Here is a 20,803-nt window from a genome sequence, read left to right on the forward strand (position 1 = left end):
TGTATGGACTTTTTAAAAAGATTTTATTTATTTATTTTAAAGACAGAGGTACAGAGAGAGGTAGAGACAGAGAAAGAGAGACAGGTCTTCCATCCACTGGTTCACTCCCCAAATGGCCACAACACTCAAAGCTGGGCTGATCTGAAGCCAAGAGCTTCTTCCAGGTCTCCCACATGGGTGCAGGGGTCCAAAAGTACTTGGGTAATCTACTGCTTTCCCAGGCTATAACAGAGAGCTGGATCAGAAGAAGAGCAGCCAGGACAGGAACTGTGTCCATAAGGGATGCTGGCACCGCAGGCAGAGGTTTAGCCCACTACACCAGAGCGTTGGCCCCATTTATGGACATTTTGATAATATTAATTCTAATATTAATTCTAATTCTAATTCATGAACATGGGAAGTCCTTTCATTATTGTTTTGAGATTTTTGTTGTAGATGTCTTTCACATCCTTATGCATCCAAAGTATTTATTTATTTATTTGGTAGCTGTAGTGAATGGAATAGCTCTTATAAGTTCTTTCTCAGCAAGATAATTATTGACATATAAAAATTCCAATGATTTTTGTGTGCTGACTTTTATCTTGAAACTTTGCTGAATTCACTTATCAGTTCTAATAATCTCTTGGTGGAGTCTTTTGGCCCCCACATATGTAGAATCATAACATCTCCAAACACAGATCATTTGACTTTCTCCTTTTTGATTTATACACCATTAATTTCTTTTTCTTGCCTGATGACTCTAGATAAAACTTATAGACTACATTGGTATAGTCTGTTGTTAAGGTTTTCAACTGAATTTTTACTTGACTTATTTAGTTCTTTTCTAATATTTCTGTGTGCTTCATTTTTAATCTCTCTTCTCAATGTCTCATTCATATCATGCATTCATTCCTAATTTCATTTAACTGTTGATCTGTATTCGCTTGTAACTCTTTGTAACCTTAGTATTATTCTTTTGAATTCTTTCTCAGGCATTTCACCCATCTCCCTTTCTTCATTATCTGACAATAAACTGTTATTTTATTCCTTTTGAGGCATCATATTGCCTTGCTTATTCATAGGTCTTGTGTTCCCACATTGATGTTTTTCACATCTGGGAATCAGTTGTTTCCATTACTTTTAAAGAATAGTTTTGGGGGCTGGTGTTGTAGCATACCAGGTAAAGAAAGTCACCTCTTTCAATGCCAGCATCCCATATGGGCACCGGATCATCTCCCAACTGCTCTGCTTCTGATCCAGGTCCCTGCTAATGGCCTGGGAAAGGCAGAGGAATATGGCCAAATGTTTGGGCCCCTGCCACCCCCATGGAGACCCAGATGAGGGTCTTGGCTCCTTGCTTTAACCTGGCCCAGTGCTGGCCATTGTGGCCATCTTGGGAGTGCACCAGCAGATGGAAGATGTCTGTCTCTCTGTTTTTTCCTCTCTCTATAGCTCTTTCAAATAAATAAATTTATGGGAGAACATGAGTGGTCTCAATGGATTTAAGGCTTTTCTGCTGAAGATGTGCTTTTGAGTATTGGTTTGGCAGGCTGCTCTGGCTCTAGTTCTGTTCTGGTCAGAATCAGGAGTAAAGTCTTCCTATACTTTTTTTTTTTTTTTTTTTTGCTATAGTTGATGGCAGCAGTAATAGAGATCTGGAGTATTCCTGTGGTCCACTGCAATCACTGGGATCCCTGTTACACAGATCTCCAGCCATCTTCTGCAGAAGGGACTGGATTCAGGAACCTCTCAGAGGCTGGGAGCAGGGCTTGCTGCAGTGAATGGACCTGACACACAGATGCACGGCCAATGCCCAAGTGAGGAACTGGGTTTGTGAGATCAGCACTAGCTCTGGGAAAGAACTAGCTTCACATACTCTCATTCATTGCCTAAATCCAGAGCTCCAAGAGCAGCACAAATGCTGGGTGGGGAAGGCAGCCTCCCAGATGCTCTCAAGGACAGTGGCTGGATCTTCAAGAGTAGCTATGGCTCTTCATGGGCCACTGGTTGAGCTGAGTGGGGAACAGAAATCCCAGGCTCAGAGTCACAAGTAAGCAGCAGAGCACTAGCATTAGAGGAGCATGAAAATCTAGCAGCTTCTGTGGGAAGGGCTAGAGCCCTGAGCCCCTAGCAAGTGAACGAATACTAAATACATTTTTATGTACTCCTACATTATGAAAATCAAACTAATTAAAATTCATTTTAAAGGTAAATGTATGCCAATCAGTTCTTTCAGAACTCACAGTAGACCTAACGCCCTTCTCAGTCTCTGAAAACTGTGCAACTTCTACCAACAGAGGTAAACATTGGTTGTTCGTTCTGATCCCAACACCCTTTGGCAAAGCTGAATGGGCCATTGATGGAATTTGTCCTAAGCTAAACTAATTACACTTTCTCTCTGGAGAATTGTAGCACAGCAATTTCAGTCTGGCTACAAGTAAACTTGGGGTCTTAGGGCTGCCATGTGCACAGAGAAGCAGAGAAAGCCAGTCTGTAAAGAAACAGGGATAAATAAAAGAGGCACATAAAAAGAAGCATGGATATGGACATTAGCTGGCGAGGTTGAGTCTTTCCAATTCCTTGTCCTTGACTTACCCCAGCCACATTTGGCGAGCACAATTCAAGTGCATTTCTGCTACTTAAAATTAAAAGAAACATGACTAAGATAGGGATAGGTAATGAAACATAAACAACACTAAAGAATTATAATTCCTCTAGAACTGGACACCACAATTTTAACTGATACTAAAATAAAGAAGCAAGAATAATCTCCAGTTTTACAGCATGTTCTATTAATATATTTAGTGTTATTTTATGACAGTACAACTGGTGGTATATTATTTAAACATTTGTTGTAAAATTATAATAAAAATTATATTGTGCTTAGAAAAATTGAGTAGAATTCTTAGTAGGGAAAAAGCATAAAACAAATAATGCTTATTAGTGGAGGTAGGAACAATTTTGAGTTCCAACTAATAAGACAATTAAGTCAGCATGGTTTTCAAATAATCTGGACCCATCAGTGGGACATGAAATTTGTTTGGTGGAATACGATGAGTATTTATTGTTAATGAAAAAGCACTATAGGGAAAATGTAGTAAGGATAGATATTAATATTACAGATAAGTATTCCTTTATAACACTTTATGCTCCAGGTACATATGCTCTTAAGTAACAAAGTCATAGAGCCTACTATAGTTCTCCCTGCTGCTCATAGTCAAAAAAGTTTAAAAGTCACTGACAAAGCCATGCTTCCAAAATATCAACTGGAAGCAATAGCTATTAGTATTACATTTCTATGACATATTTACCCTATGAATTATAACAAATTAAAGTATTCCAAGGAAAGAAATCAATAAATCAATTTGGATCACAGATCTAAATATAAAACACAAAAAGTAAAAGTTTCCAAAGAAAAGATAGATGAAAACCTCCAGAATCTTAGGCCAGGCAAAGATGTTATGCCAAGGAAAGTACAATCCACGAAAGGAAAACTTGAAATAATTTGTCTTTATCAAAATTAAAATCTTTCGGTATAAGAAATACACTATCAGGAAAATGAAAAGACACATCACAAACTGAAAAAAAATATGTAAACCACAAATCTAATAAATGATTTGCATCTAGAATCTACAAAGAATGATTACAATTCTAAAACTACAAGACAATTTTAATAGACAAAAATCTGAAGACTTACCCAAAGATATAGAAAATACCAAAAACACATGAAATGATGCTCAAAATTACTATTCAGTAGATATATGCAAATTAACACAATGAAGTAAGTCTTTATCCATTTTCCCCATTGGTATACATTTAGCTTCCAATACTTTCTCTTTAAAAATAATATTATGCAAGCTTTCTTATTCATAGAACTTTGCACACACATGAACAAATTTTATTGGATCCAGTTTTTAAAATAGAATTGCTAGGAAAAAATGTGTTTGTGTTATTTTTTTACAAATACTTCCAAATTGTTACAAAAGACCATACTAATTGACACGCCAATGAAGACTTAAAACCAGCAGCCCAGGACTCATTCTGGGTCTGCCACCTCAGTGGCAGGGACCCAAGTACCTGCCACCCCCAGAGTGTGGACTTGCAGGAAGCTGGAGTCAGAAGCAAAGCCAGGCACACTGATAGGGATTTTAGCGGTTCTAAGCATCAAACATCACCTTGACAATTTTCTTTAAAAATCTCATTACATGTCCTGATATTTAGCTAGAGACACTGAGCCTTTTCTTATACATATTTGGAGAGTAACAAAACTTTTTTTTTTCATATTTACTTTATTTACTTGAAAGGCAGAGTTACAGAGACAGAAGAAGAGACAGAGAGATCTTCCACCCACTGGTTCACTCCCTAAACAGCTACAACAGCCAGGCTTGGTTCATGCCTAAACCAGGAGCCAGACCACCCTGGTCTCCCTTGTGGGTTCAGGGACCCAAGCACCTGGGCCATCCTCTGCTACTCTCCCAGGAGCAACACCAGGGAACTGGATCAGAAGTGAAGCAGCCAGGACTCAAATCAGTGCTCATATGAGACACCAGCATTGCAGAAAGCAGCCTAACCCACCATGCCACAATGCCAGCCCCTGCTCTCTATCTTGTCTGTAGTAAAGGTTGTATAATTATTACATATTTGTCAAAACTCAGAAATGCACACCTAAAATGAGCAATTTTCTATATGGAAATTAGACCTCATTAAATCTAACTAAAATGTTTAAAAATTAAATTCATGTGATTTGTGTTATAAATTGGGCTGCCATTTAGGGATTATTAAATAAAACCATGCTACAGAACTGCAATAGTTGACAGTAAACTATAAGGAACCCCTTCTGCCATCTCTACTAATTAAATTCTTCGAATGAGGTTCAAAATGGCCAATTGAGGGGAAAGTAACTTTCTAAAACAAAAGCTGCTATACCAAGGCCCTTACTCAAAAATGTGAACATGGTATTCAAATATTACTACTATTTCTAGAATAAAAGCCTCATAATAATGCCTACAGCTATTTGATGCTTGAGAGTTTTGTGAAATATTTTCAGAGTTGACAGCTAATTTTAAGTTATTATGAAAGAATGCCTCACTAAGCAAAGAATAAGAGCTCCACCATCCATATTCCCCTGAAGCTGCAAGCCCTTGGCCTCTGAGACAAACCCTGAGTACAATCGTAAAGCAGAGATTGTCAAACCCCAAGCTTCATTTTCTCCTTGAGTGATGCTTAATCCAAGGGTAAAATTAAATCAGTCTCAGACAGCAGAAAAGGCCAGGTTAAATGATAGGGCTGTGGTGTTCAGAACAGAAACAGCTCCGGGGGACGGTAACAGAGAAAACATGCATACACATATCTGCACACATTTGTATCCATTCATATCCACAGCTAAGGAGAAGAAAGAGGAGGCTTTCTCTTTTCTGGAGTCCACTGAATTCCCAAGGTATGTTCCTGGTGAGTGCTCCCCACAAAACACTAGCACAAAATATGTAACATCTCCCCTTATTCACAATGTACTCCCTACTTCCCTAGTCCCAGACCTTTGCTCACTATGGGCCCTTTCTACAATATACTTTTACACCTCTAACATGTCCATGACAAGGAAGCAATTTAAACCCACCCCTCCTTATGCAGCAGCCTAAACTTCCTCATACACTGAAGCAGAAGTCATCACTACTGGATTTCCACTGCGTGCTGTTACAGAACTAATCACATTCTGCCTTATCTCAGAGATGTTGGATCACTTCCAGTGGTAAGATCACTAAAGACAGGTGCCTTCCCTTGTTCATTTAAGAAACGGGAGAGCAGCTCATGACACACTTTGCATCTCAGCACTTTGAAGTGGAGCTAGTCAAGTGTGCCACATGATTCCAGAAAGCACAAAACCAAGAGGAAACACCTCTGCACATGGAAATCAAAAATATTCAAGATAATAGGGTAAAAGTCTGTTTGTCTCTGTATTAGGGTTTTCTAAAGAAATAAAATGAATAGATTGATAGATATTGAGAGAGACACACAGAATTCGATTTTAAGAAATGTGGAAATCAGCAGGCTGCAGATGCAGGAAAGAGTTGATATGGAGGCCGGCGCCATGGCTCACTAGGCTAATCCTCTGCCTGCAGCGCCGGCAACCCAGGTTCTAGTCCCGGTTGGGGCACTGGATCCTGTCCCGGTTGCTCCTCTTCCAGTCCAGCTCTCTGCTGTGGCCCGGGAAGGCAGTGGAGGATAGCCCAAGTGCTTGGGCCCTGTACCCGCAAGGGAGACCAGGAGGAAGCACCTGGCTCCTGGCTTCGGATCAGCATGGTAGCAGCCATTTGGGGGGTGAACCAACGGAAAGGAAGACCTTTCTCTCTGTCTCTCTCTCTCTCTCACGTCTCTCTCTCACTGTCTAACTATACCGGTCCAAAAAAAAAAAGAAAGAAAGAAAGAAAATGGCTTGACTATTCTAATGAAGCATTTAAAAAATTTTTCCCACAAATATCCTACAACAGAGAAGTAGAATTAGCAGACTACTACTCTAACCACTAAGTAATGAACTTCTGGCAAGGATACCTAACCTTCAGTTACAATTTCTCCTGACACTGAGGAAGATTATACTGAAACTTATTACCATCCAACAAATATTAATCGATTGTCTATTATTAGAGTTAGGTACTAAGGACAATGAAAGCGCATCTCCAGTGAGGTAAAAGTGTAACTACAAAACAGTGCACTGCATGGAACCACTGTCACCAACCAAGGTCACCAAAAAAGCTCTTCAAGCGAAATAAGCGTGTTGCATGTTTAGGTCATCTTTACCTGGCATCTCTGGAGCACGACTTCATGACCACTCTCTAGTTTAATGCCTCTTCCTCAGCTTCCTAGCACTACTCACTTTTAGTATCCTGGTTTTCTTGACACTACCTTTTCCTCTATCTAGGGCATCTGTGGTTCTCTGAAACCTTACCTCATATTTCTTCCCTTCTCATTGTATATTCCCTTACTGAGCAATCAATCCCACAAAGCCCCTTGGCTTCAACTACCATCTGTTTGCTGTAGATCTACAAAATTTCTTAAAACTTTATTTTATAAATTTCTTAAAATAGTATTTTGAAAGATTTATTTATTCATTCATTCATTGGTTTGAAAGGCAAAGCAACAGAGAGTAAAAGAGATCTTCTATCTGCTGCTTTACTTCCTAAATGATCACAAGAGCTAGGCTGAAGCCAGGAGCCAGGAACTCTATCCAGGTCTCCCAGGTGGATGTCAGGGGCCTAAGCACTTGGGCCATCATCCACTGCCTTCCCAAGCACATCAGCTGGAAGCTGGATCAGAAGCAGAGCAGATGGGACTCAAAGCAGCGCTCAAATGGAATACTGGCTGGCATTGCAAGTGGTGGCTTAAGCTGTTGCACCACAATGCCAGTCCCTAAAATCTTAACTTTTAAAATTATTTTATTGTGCCGGCACCGTGGCTCAATAGGCGAATCCTCCGCCTTGCGGCGCCGGCACACCAGGTTCTAGTCCCAGTTGGGGCGCCGGATTCTGTCCCGGTAGCCCCTCTTCCAGGTCAGCTCTCTGCTATGGCCCGGGAGTACAGTGGAGGATGGCCCAAGTCCTTGGGCCCTGCACTCCATGGGAGACCAGGAGAAGCGCCTGGCTCCTGGCTTCGGATCAGCGCGATGTACCAGCCGCAGCACGCCAGCCGCGGCGGCCATTGGAGGGTGAACCAACGGCAAAAGGAAGACCTTTCTCTCTGTCTCTCTCTCTCACTGTCCACTCTGCCTGTCAAAAAGAGTTATTTTATTGTGATAGAAATATATAACATCAAGCTATCTTTTTAGGGGCCAGTGCTGTGGCGTAGTGGGTAGAGCTGCCACCTGCATTGCTGGCATTCCATGTGGGCACCAGTTCAAGTCCCAGCTGTTCCACTTCTGATTCAGCTCTCCGCTATGGCTTGGGAAACCAGTGGAAGATAGCCCAAGTGCTTGAGCTCCTGCACCCATGTAGGAGACCCGGAAGAAACTTCTGCTCCTAGCTTCGGATCAGCACAGCTCCGGCCATTGCTACCAATTGGGGAGTGAAGCAGCAGATGGAAGACCACCCCCCACCCCCGCCTCTCCTCTCTCTCCTCTCTCTGTATAACTCTGACTTTCAAATAAATAAATAAATCTTAAAAAACTATCTTTTTAATTCTAAAATCCAGGATCATATACTCAATTGTCTACTAGATAATCTGGATAATACACAAGTACCTTGTTTTGAACATATCCAGAGTGCAAACTACTCACCATAGCTATGTGATTTGCTTTTTCCTGTCCCTCTTCCTGTATGCTCTGGCACTGGGAATGGCAGGTCATTCACCAAGTAGTACAAGCCAGAAACCTGAGCTTCATTCTGTATTTTCCCCCACCCTCTCATTCCCCCATGCATTCAAGTTATAAAGCCTGCAAATGGCCTTCAAATCCATCCTTTCTCCTCTCTTTTTTCTCTATTAAACCTTAGTTGAGACTCTTTATTTTTAGCTTGGATTATTCTGTCACTGTTCTAACTGATCCTACTCAGGATTTGCCTCTCTTCAATTTGTTCTACATATTGTATTTTGATAAATATTGATATAATGTTATTCTAACATCATTTTTCTGCTTAGAAATATTTAGTCGCTTCCAAAATCAACAGTACAAAATTAGAATTCTTAGGAATTGTACATAGACTGACTTCAGTGAGGACCTAGTCCGTTTCTAATTCATATTATCTGCCATTTCCAACATACAAACTGAGTTTGCTGCTCTAGATTGCATTTTATCCCCTTTATGTGGCTCCCTTGTCCTTGAATGCCCCTTTCTTTCCCCCACATTGGGTAGCTAATTCCTATACACTGTCTAATAAAGACTGGAATCACCTTTACTACCTCTTAGAAGGTTTAGGGACACAAGAATATCAACTGCAGTGCACTGAGTTTTGGAAGGGAGCAAGATGTGAGATACTAAGTAAAAAGCTTCACAGACCATTTAAAAAAATTTTCCAACCCAAACAGGCTGGACCAGTAGCTAACAATGTATCATCTTTCTCTACTGTTCATTAGCATAGTGCACTCCATCAGCAACTTGTGAAACAAGTGGTGACTCTCTAGAGGGTAAATTTAGAGAAAAATAACAAAATGTGTACATGGTGGGGCAGGGAAGCAGAAAGCAAAGAAAAAGAAGCAGACTCACAAATCCAAGGATATCTTACCAAATTTTATGCTGAAAGACTTTGGGAGCAAAGGGTTGACTCAGAAGTGAGTTCAGTCTTCAAAAGTACATAACAGGGGCTGGACTTGCATTCTGGCACAGTGTGTTAAGACACCACTTTCATTGCCAGTATCCCATACCACACTGTCAGTTCAAATCCCAGTGCTCTATCACTCATCTCTCTACTAATGTGACTAGGAAAACAGTAGATGATGACCCAAGTGCTTGGCACCTGACACCGATGTGGGAGAACAGGATGGAGTTCCAGGCTCCTGGCTTTGGCCTGGCCCATCTATGACTGTTGTGGACATTTGTGGTGTGAACCAAGAGATGGAAGATCTCTTTCTCTCTCTGTTTCTCCCTCTGTCTCTGATACTCAGCCTTTCAAAACAGTATATAATAATTATAGGTATAGAGATTTTATATGGAGTTCACAAATGGATAATAAGCTCTTACAAAATCACCAACAGGAAACATTTATTATGGTCATAAATTCAATGACTTGCTTAAAGGACATGTGGTACTTTCCATAATGGTAAGTGCATCTGCCTCCAACCAGTTCATATACCATGCAGTGGCATAATCCAAAGGAGTTAGAAAATGTCCTGGCAGTTTGCATTATAAAAAAAAGCAAAAGCTATTTACTAAGAAAGAAAAAGGTAGAACTCCCTCAGCAGGATGAGGCCAACAAATTTATTACACTAGGTGAAATCCATATGGATGTCTGCTGCCAGGTCAGACTCATAAATATGCATTCAAAGAGACACTGTACATTTTGAGAACCAGTTTTTTTCTTAATCTACAAGGGCAGACAAATTTATGGTTGAAGCTTTTACCTCACAACCCCTTAAGTAGAACCAACATTTCAGCTGAGGTCACAGTGTCACTTTGCACCAAGGAGACTCCTAAGAAGAAACAGTTTTGAAGCAGTTTATATAGGTAGAATTTTCCAGCAAGTCAGCAAATAGCAATGTCTGTCACTATAGTAAGATCCTCAACTAGGAAAAGGTAGGAAAAAAAACAGGATGAGGGAGTCAAAAAGGGGAAGTTTTGTTTCTAATCTCCATTCTGCTAAAAATATATAACTCTGAAAAAGGGGAGTTTTTTGGAAATTTTATTTACACATTAGAGGGACAGCACATGCACACAAGCATGAGCACTCCCATCTGCTGATTCACACCCAAAATGTCCTCAACATCAGGGGATTTAAATCAGCAGACAGGAACCCAATCCAGGTCTCCCAGCTGAGTGGCAAGAACCCTAGCTACCTGAGCCAGCATTGCTACTTCCCAGGGTGTGACTTCACAGAAAGTTGGAGTTGGCAGTCAAAGCCAGGAGAGACCCAGGTACTCTAACATGGGCTACGGGCATCCTAACCAGTGTCTTAACCACCAGGCTAGTCCCTGTTCCAGGAAAAGAGTTTATTAACCTACGGGGGGCCTCAGTTTATTAGCTATAATGTGGGTTGAGATGGAAGGAACAGCAAAAGAAATTCTTTTAATGTCCTACCCAGCATAGAAACATGATCTAATCTATAGAGACCTCCCTGATATATACATGAGGGTGGAATAGACATGAAAATTATACTAACAGCAAGGAAGAGAAATAGGTAGTAATTACTGATTGGATAAAAATTATATAGGGAAGCTCTGCTCATCATCTGAGGAGCCACCCCTTAAAGCCTCCAAGTTTCAGAATTACTTCCTTCATTCTTCAATTACTATTTCATGGTTACACACCCTATTTGGAGAAAACAGGAATGAAAATAACATTATTGTGACCTCTAAGAAATAGGGCTGACCTTTCAGTCAATCCCCATCATTTCCACAGCCAGGTATATGTACAGAGAATTCTGCAGGTGGAGAAGGGAAAAGTAGAGGGGTTAGGGACTTCATTCTCCCTGTGACCACATTATTATGAGAAAACAATTGTAAACTTTCATGCCTAATTCATAGCTTAAAAATATATACAGCAAAACAGACTAAACAATAGTAAGAAATTCAAACTCCACCAATTAGAATGGAAGATATTAAACCATATGTCTTAGTAACTAATAGGATAAGTAGATAAAAATAACCAAGTAAGATTATATGTAATTTGGACACAATTATCAAGCTTAATATATTGGGTGTACATTTGACAATATTTCAGTAAATGGAGGAAAAATCCTTTTACAAACACAGACTATTTAGAAAAAAATGATGACATAGCAGACCATAACACAAGTTACAACAAATATCAAAAGGAATAAGAGTTAGAATTTATTATTTTATCAATTATGCTAAAAGTCACTAATAAGTAACTAAACATTCCTATGTTTAGATACTAAAAAACAATTTTAAAACAACACATGGAGTAGAAGAAATAATAAAAATTATAAAATGTGTGTGGGTGCAAACTGATGAAATATTTACTTAGTATATACTGAATCGATCTTCTGTATATAAAGATAATTGAAAATGAAAAATAAAAACCCTGGTGTTAAATTGGAAATTGCATAGAAAATTAATTAATTTTTTAAAAATATCATGTAGGATCTCTGTCTTTAATGTGCTGTACACTGTTATTTAATGCTATAACTAGTACTCCAACAGTATTTTTTCACTTTGTGTTGCTATGTGGGGGCAAACTGTTGAAATCTTTACTTAATATATACTAAACTGATCTTCTGTATATAAAGAGAATTGAAAATGAATCTTGATGTGATTGGAAGGGGAGAGGGAGCGGGAAAGGGGAGGGTTGTGGGTGGGAGGGAAGTTATGGGGGGGAAGCCATTGTAATCCATAAGCTGTACATTGGAAATTTATATTCATTAAATAAAAGTTTAAAAAATTATAAAATGTTTAAAACTGAATAATAACAAACACTATGTGCCAAAAATTGTGAGGTGTAGCTAAAGCAAATCTTAGAGGGAAATTTATACCTTTAATTACTCATATAAAAAGAAAGACCAAAAATGAATGCACTATAATAGTGCATTTAATAAGTTAGAAAGTCATAATGAAATCAAAGGAAGTACAAACATAGTAATAAAGAAAAAATAAATAGAAGATAAAAAAACAATATAATACAGTCAAAATTATAGTTGTTGGGGAATTTTCTTAGACTAGTGACAGTGACAAACTTCTCAAAATATTGATACAGAAAAAAATCAACAGCATGAATATTTTAGGAATAAAATGAATGCTGTAAATGCTGCAGAGATTTATCTCTACTTAAGATTGTAGGGAAACACGTCTTTGAAAGCATAAATTGATAAAACGTCTTTGGGGAATAATGAGGATGGATACGCACACACACAATAAAAATTCACATATCTTTTGTTGTATTAATTCCCACCTCTATTCTTTTCTCTCTGTGCACATTGTAAGGTTGTTTGCAATAGCAATTGAAAAGTCTAAACTAATCCTTAATGCCCCTAGGTAGGAAACCATTTTCATAAACTAGGGAACATATAAATGACAGGAAGCTATGTAGTTATTAAAAAACAAGGTAATGGGCCGGTGCCGTGGCTCACTTGGTTAATCCTCCACCTGCAGTGCAGGAATCCCATATAGGCGCTGGGTTCCAATCCCAGTTGCTCCTCTTATAGTCCAGCTCTCTGCTGTGGCCCAGGAGGGCAGTGGAGGATGGCGCAAGTGCTTGGGCCCCAACCTACATGGGAGACCAGGAAGAAGCACCTGGCTCCTGGCTTTGGATCGGCGCAGGGCCAGCCATAGCGGCCATTTGGGGAGAGAACCAACAGAGAGAAGACCTTTCTCTGTCTCTCTTTCTCACTGTCTATAACTCTGTCAAATAAATTTTTAAAAATTCTTAAAAAAAAAAAAACAAGATAATATGTCACAGGTAAGCTCATGCACTGACTGTGAAAGACAGCATGGAGATAACTCAGAAATCTGAATACAGACCTACCATATAATCTGGCCATCCCACTCCTGGGAATTGACACAAACCAAAAGAAATCAGTATATGAAAGAATTATCTGTATCCCCACGTTCAATGTAGAACAATTCGCAGTAGCTAAGATATGGAATCAACCCAGATGTCCATCAGTTGTTGATTGAATAAAGAAAGTATGGTATATATACACTATGGAGTACCACTAAGCTGTAAAAAAAAAAAATGCAATCTTGTCTTTTGCAACATGATGGTCACAATGGAAACCATTATACTTAGTGAAATAAGCCAATCCCAAAAAGACAGACACCATATATTTTCCCTGATATATATTGCCATATTTTAGCTATTTAGGTAACTAATACAGTACCTAAAATGTAATGTATTGGAGTGAAATAGACATTTTGAGAATCAAAGATTGTTTATAGCCCTTGTCTCTTCCACTGAGGAACACTGTTTTTTATTTGTTTGTTTGTTCATACTATTTGTTGAACTCCTTTACTTAGAGTAGGGTTAACTATACAATCATTATGTATACTGAAAATAATTCATTGTAAACATTAAGAGTGAGAATCCAAGGGGGAGGAGGAGGAAGGGTTGGAGCTTGGGCAGGAGAGAGGGTAGAGGGAGACGTACCACTTATTTCTAAATCTGTACATATGAAATATATGTAACTTGTATAACAAATAAAATATAAAAATAAATGTGTATATGGCACTATAGGCTCAAGCCTAGGTGGCAGCAACATGGCTAAATGCACCAATAAGGTTGGGACCATCAATAAATACGGGACACACTTTGGTGCCTCCCTCTGGAAAATTGTGAGGGAAGTTGAAATCAACCAGAAATCCAAGTATATTTGCTCTTTCTGCAGCAAAACCAAGATGAAGGGGCCAGCACTGTGGTGAAGCAGGTTAAGCCAGCACCTATAACGCTGGCACACTGTACAGGCACAGGTTTGTATTCTAGTTGTTCTGCTTCCAATCCAGCTCCTTGTTGGTATACCTGTGAAGGCAGTGGAAGATGGCCCAAGTGGTTGGGCCCCTGCACCCATGTGGGAGACCTGGATGCCTGACTCAGTCCTTTCCATTGCAGTCATTTGGGGAGCGAACCAGAGGATAGAAGAGCTCTCTCTCTCTGTCTCTTCCTCTTTCTCTGTAACTCTGACTTTCAAATAAATAAATAAACAAAAAATGCTTAAAATTTGTTTTAAAATTTAATAAAAAGATGAATAGATGAGCTATGGGGATCTGACACTGTAGTTCCTACCTGAGAAGAGAAGTTGGTTGTACCTGAACCTCTCACACCACTTCTACCATCACAGTAAAATCTACCATCAGAAGACTGAAGAGATTGAAAGATCAGTAGAGCACCCATCATTTGAGACATCACTGGCCTATAATAGATGGGTTCATTTATATTTAAAAAGTGTGGGGATCCCAAAAGACAAGTGTCTTGTGGACTGGAAAGTTCTCACAATTGTTGGCAATCATTATTGTTCTAATTCAGTTTCCCATGGATTATGTAGAAGAAAGGACCAAGGAGCTACAAAAAATTCAGATTTAGAGAAATATGACTTTATAAGTAAGAGCTAGAATGGCATTCAGATTGGAACAAGAACAAAAACTTTTGTGCTCATCTTCTAGGTCACCCATCTGGCCATTCACAGTCTACCAAATTATTGATCAAAAACTTTTGTTGAATGATAAAAAAGTTGCATGTAAGTATTTTTATTGATAACAAAGTTAAAATAACTAAAATATCCATCAACTGATAAATGTATAAAAAGATGTAGTATACCCATATAGTGTAATGTTTTTCAACCACAGAGGAACAAAGCACTGGTATATGCTATAACTTAAAAGAACTTTAAAAACAATATGTTAACCGAAAGAAGTCAGGCACCAAAGAGCATTTATTGTATAAAATGTCCAGAATAAGCAATTCCACAGAGAACACAGAATCATGATTGCCAGGGATTCAGGGAACAGAAGTATGTGCTAATTGAGTATAGGGCTTCTTTGATGAACACGTTCTAGAATTAGATAGTAGTATTGTTTGCACAACTTTGCGACATAACTAACAACATTGAATTGTAAACTTGAAAAAGGTGAACATGAAATTTATGGTGTACAAGTTACATCTCATATATTTGTTTGTTATCTAGAAACCTTTTATTTAAAGTATGCAAACTTCATGCATTTTCTATATACAAATTTAGGAACATAGTTATTCTTCCTACCCTACCCTCCCTCCCACCCAAACTTCCACCCTTCTTCCTCTTCCCTCTCCTATTCTCATACTTATATTTTGCTAAGTTCTATGTTCAATTAACTTTATACATATAACATTAATCCTATACTAATTTAGAGTTCAACAATTAGTATTTTAAAAACTGTTCCTTGACAGTTGAGGTAAGTGCTGTTTTATAAGGTAGGTATCTATCTCCTCAAATAGAAATATATATAATATATATTAATCTTAAAACAAAACAAAGACAGGCATTTGGCACAGAGCTTATGTCTCTACTTATAACACCTACATCTCATATGGGAGCCCTTTTACCAGTGAATCTCAACTACAAGAAAAAGGGAAAGAAAGCTTCACCACTGATGTTTTGAAGCCATGCTTTCTGATTCCCTTCAGAGCAATGCAATGGATAGGACAAAGGAAAATTACAGTAAGATAATTAAGTACTTAGGAAATGTGTTAAGGTAGATAGTCTTTCAATAAATTCACTCTATATTTACTGATAAAAGACATGTAAGACCATAATGTGTGCCAATAGTATATGCCTCTAAAGGAGAATTATGTGCTTGCTAAGGTAACTGATGCTGCAGTAACATGTATGTACAATCATTAATTAAATATGACATATAATTACATTACTAAATTCTTCCTTAAAGGGGCCTAGTGCTTAAGATGCCAGTTGGGACATTCATATCCAGTATCAGAGTGACTGGGGTCAAGTCCTGGTCCTGCTCCTGATTCCAGCTTCATGTACACCCTAGGAGGCAGCTGGTGATGACTCAAATACTTGGGTCCCTGATATCCTGTGAGATGCCTGGATTTAGTTCCAGGTTCCCAACTTGGGCTTGGCCCAGCCCAGGCTGTTAGGGGCATTTAGGGGATTACCAGAGAATGGGAATTCTATCAAATAAATAATGAAACAATTGAGTATTACACTAATATCCAATTCTGTCTTCAAAGATTTTATCCATATGAAATCCATGTCACTTATACATTCCTCCACTTTTATTGCTTTTATATAAAACATGTTTTTTAAATATCAGTAAAATTCTTAAAGACACTTGTCTCTGTGGTACATGTTTCTTACCACTTTGCCTTATATACTAACTATATAACTATAGAATATATAACTATATAACTATAGGATATTATTTCCAAAGCAAAAAAATAGCACATAAAGCTATTCCAAAATGTGTCCTAGGTTAGAACAAAAACTAGTCTTCAGTTTCCAGTTTTGAGATGTAATTAGGCCATAATGAGTAACAAAAATTAATCAAGGTGAAAAATAAGTTAAATTTCTGCTTCTGGAAAGATGAAGTAGGTGTACTTTTCCCCTATTCTTCCTATAAAGGATGGATAACAACTGTGGATACTGTATAAAATAAACAAAGTTCTAAAAAGTAGCAAGTGGAACCACAGAACCAAGGCAACAAAACAGTGCTGAGTTTTCTGGGTTTTCTTTTTGCCTCATATATTCCAAAAATGAAGCAAAGTAAGACAGAAACCTAGAAGTAACAATAAGATCACACACACACACACACACAGAGAGAGAGAGAGAGAGAGCGAGAGAGCAAAGGCAAACAAGAGAAGATCTTGATCTCTAGCTAAACACCACAGAGGTGGGGGTGGGGGAGAGGTAGCTATAACCCCACCTGTGTCATGAAGGGCTTAGTGAGGACTCTAGACTTCTACTTTCAGAAGGCTATAATGAAACATAACATGTACCCCTGCCATCTGCACAAGCATGGTGGCAGAGCAGACCTAGTAGAGAACCAGAACTTCCACAACTGCCCAGTGGGTATGTGGCCATACTTTCCTCGTGGCATCAGTGGCAGACATGTAGGGGGCAGTTACAAAGTATTCTCACCTCTCTCACATCACTGGAGGCCTAATAGGGAATCAGGATTCCCAACTTCATTCATCAGTAAGGAAGGACCATCTCCTCAATTATCAACAGATGTGTGGGTTAGGTCTACTTGGCAGTAATGAGGCAGCATTCTATCTCCCCGACTGGTGTGTCAGGAGGAGCCAGCTAAAACGGAAAGTTTAATAAAATCCAGAAAACTCATAATGCCCCAAATGTCTAGTAGCAATCAAAAACTCAATTGGCCACGGCAGGTGTTTAGTCTAATGGTTAAGATACCAGATAGGATGCCTGAATCCCATACTGGAATACTTGGATTAGATGCCCAGCTCGTGACTCCAGCTTGCTGCCAGTCCAGAGCCTGGGAGTCAGTAGTGATGGCTCATGTAACTGGGTTCTTGCCATCTACATGGGACACCTGGATGGCATTCCCAGTTCCCGACTTTGGCCTTGGCCCAGCCCAATCACTACAAGCATTTGGAGAATAAACCAGCAAATGGGGGCATCATATTTCTCTCTCTCTCTCTCTCTCTCTCTCTCTCTCTCTCTCTCTCTCACACACACACACACACACACACACACACACACACACACAGAAATTAAAAAAAATATATTACAAAGAAATCACTTGCCAAGTGCAGAACCAGGAAGATCAAGCAGCATGAAAAAAAAATCATTAGGTATCAATACCAAGGTGACTAAGATGTTATAATTATGTATTATTTTAATTAAAGCAGTTATCATAAAGTGTTTCAATGAGCAATTGTGAACACATGTAAAACAGAGTTTCAGCAATTATATTAAATGTCTAAGAAACAGAATATATATAAAGAAGGACTAAACAGGACTTTTAAAACTGAAATACACAATAACAAAAGTAAAATGCTCCCTGAGCAGATAGACTCAAAAATCAGAATGGAAGGAACAAGGAAAGGAAGCCGTAAACTGTAAGACAGTATAATATTAATTACCCAACCTGAACAGGAGAGAAAATACATTGAAAAAATTAACATAGCATAAAGGACTTGAGAGATTATAACAGAAGATTGAATATTTGTGTCATCAGTCTTAAAAGCAGAGAGTAAGAGGGTAGGGCTAAAGAAATACAATAGGTCCTCATCTTGCAAGTAGTAATGAACTCTACATATACTATGCTTTCCCTACACACATAACTATGACACATGCAAAGTAAAGATATTAACAACAATAACTAGTAATAAAGTAGAATAATTATAATAATATATTGTCATAAAAGTTGTATGAATATGGCTCCTCTCTCTCCTCCTGCCTCCCTCTTATTTAACATGGGTTACTTGAACGCCATCACTGCAATACCATGATACTGAATCTGGTAACTGAGATGGCTAGTAAATGACTAATGGGCAGGAAGCATATCCACTGTAGATACACTGGATAAAGAAACAAGTCCTGTCCCAGGTGGGACAAAGAGACATAGCACCACCCTACTCAGAACAGCATGCAATGTAAAATGTGAATTATTTACTTCTGGAAATTTCCATTTAGTATTTTCAGATAGTGGTTAACCACAGGTGACTAAAACTGTAGAAAGCAAAATCCTGGGTAAGCAGGGGAGGGGAACTAGTGTACTCAGATAAACCTGAGGAAATTCACTCTAAAATGCATCATAGTCAAAATTTTGAAAATAAAGAAAAAAATCACAGAATAAGTAAAATAGAAACTACCTTACCTAGATGAGAGGAAGAATTCACATGACAGATCTTTTATCAGAAACCATGGGGGCCATAGAAGGAGCACACAAAGATGACTAGATAAAGAAAATATGGAATGCTACACAGCCACAAAGAATGAAATCTTGTCTTTTGCAACAAAATGGATGCAACTGGAAACCATTATGCTGAGTGAAATGATCCAGTCCCAAAAAGACAAATATCATGTTTTCCCTGATATGTAGTAATTAATGTGCAATACAAAAAATGTATAGGAATGAAATGGACATCTTGTGTGAGTTTTTAGTCCTTGTTTATACTCCGTGGAACTGTGGTCTTTCTACCTTATTGAATATTATGGTTAGAGGTACACTAAGCCTGTGATTATAGAGTGAACTGAAATCATGTTTTTGTAAAACGTAAAGAAAAAAAGAAAAGAAGGAAAAATGAGGGAAGAGAGGTAAAGTTATCTTCTTATAACAGTACCTATTAAATCTGTTTCCTTTACATTAATAAAACTTAAAAATATTTTTCAAGTGCTATAAAAAGGAACTGTCAAGTTAGAATCTATATCCAGGAAAACTGTCATTCAGGAATGAAGGAGAGATCAAGAAATTCTTACATGACGGAAAACTAAAAAAAAATTGTTACCAGCAGACTAACCCTAAAAGAATAGCTAATGGAAGTTCTCTAAAATGAAATGAAATAATAGAAGGAATAATAAGAAGGAATCTTGAAACATCAGGAAGGAAAGAAGAACATGAAAAGAAAACTATAGATAAATACAATGGGATTTCCCTTTCCTCTGTGTTTCTAAATTATACTATGGTGACAAAATAATTCTTTAGCTTCATTGCAGAGGTGGTTACAACAATCTATAATGTGATAAAATGGCATATAGCAATCCACAAACTGTTCCAATGTCAATTTCTGGACTTTTATAATATACAATAATTTTTTTTTTGACAGGCAGAGTGGACAGTGAGAAAGAGAGACAGAGAGAAAGGTCTTCCTTTGCCGTTGGTTCACCCTCCAATGGCCGCCGCGGCCGGCGCACTGCACTGACCCGAAGGCAGGAGCCAGATGCTTCTCCTGGTCTCCCATGCGGGTGCAGGGTCCAAGCACTTGGGCCATCCTCCACTGCACTCCCTGGCCGCAGCAGAGAGCTGGACTGGAAGAGGAGCAACCGGGACAGATTCCGACGCCTCAACTGGGACTAGAACCCGGTGTGTTGGTGCCACTAGGCAGAGGGTTAGCCTGTTGAGCCATGGCACCAGCTATAATATACAATAATTATACAAGATGTAATCATTAGGGAAAATTGGGTGAAGGGTATATAGTATCATTCTGTATTATCTTGGCAGGTTCCTATGAATCCATAAAGATTTCTAAAAAAGGCTGGCCCTGTGGCATATTAAGCTAAGCCTCTGCCTGCAGCACTGACATCCCATATGGGTGACAGTTCATGTCCTGGCTGCTCCTCTTCTGATCCAGCTCTACCTATGGCATGGGAAAGCAGTAGAAGATGGTCCAAGTGCTTGGATCCCTGCACCTACATGGAAGACTCTGAGGAAACTCTTGGCTCCTCGCTTTGCATCAATCCAGCTCCAGCAGTTGCAGCCTTTTGGAGAGTGAACCAGTGGGTGGAAGACCTTTCTTTCTGTCTCTCGCTCTCTCTGTAACTCCCTCTCTCAAATAAATAAAATCTCTAAAAAATTTCCAAAAAATAATTCTATTCCAAACATTATTATTTCTTAATAGTGAGGCATTTATTTAATGTTCACTTTATCTGAAACATGGAGATACGCACACATGCGCATGCATGCAAACACACACACATCTTCTATCTACTGGTTCACAGTCCAAATGCCCACAACATTCACAGCTGGGTGAGGCCAAAGCTGGAACTCCATTTGGGTC

General features: G+C 38.8%; 1 protein-coding gene and 1 pseudogene across 4 annotated transcripts in view; one reads left to right on the top strand and one right to left on the bottom strand.

The window, feature by feature from the left end:
- The window catches only part of KLHL13 (kelch like family member 13), a 182,254-nt gene that overhangs the window by 129,738 nt on the left and 31,713 nt on the right, over positions 1–20,803 (bottom strand). The window lies entirely within an intron of this gene.
- On the top strand, positions 13,828–14,449 carry LOC133753576 (putative ribosomal protein eL43-like; annotated as a pseudogene).

This window comes from Lepus europaeus, chromosome X, assembly GCF_033115175.1.
Source record: "Lepus europaeus isolate LE1 chromosome X, mLepTim1.pri, whole genome shotgun sequence".
NCBI lineage: Eukaryota > Metazoa > Chordata > Mammalia > Lagomorpha > Leporidae > Lepus > Lepus europaeus.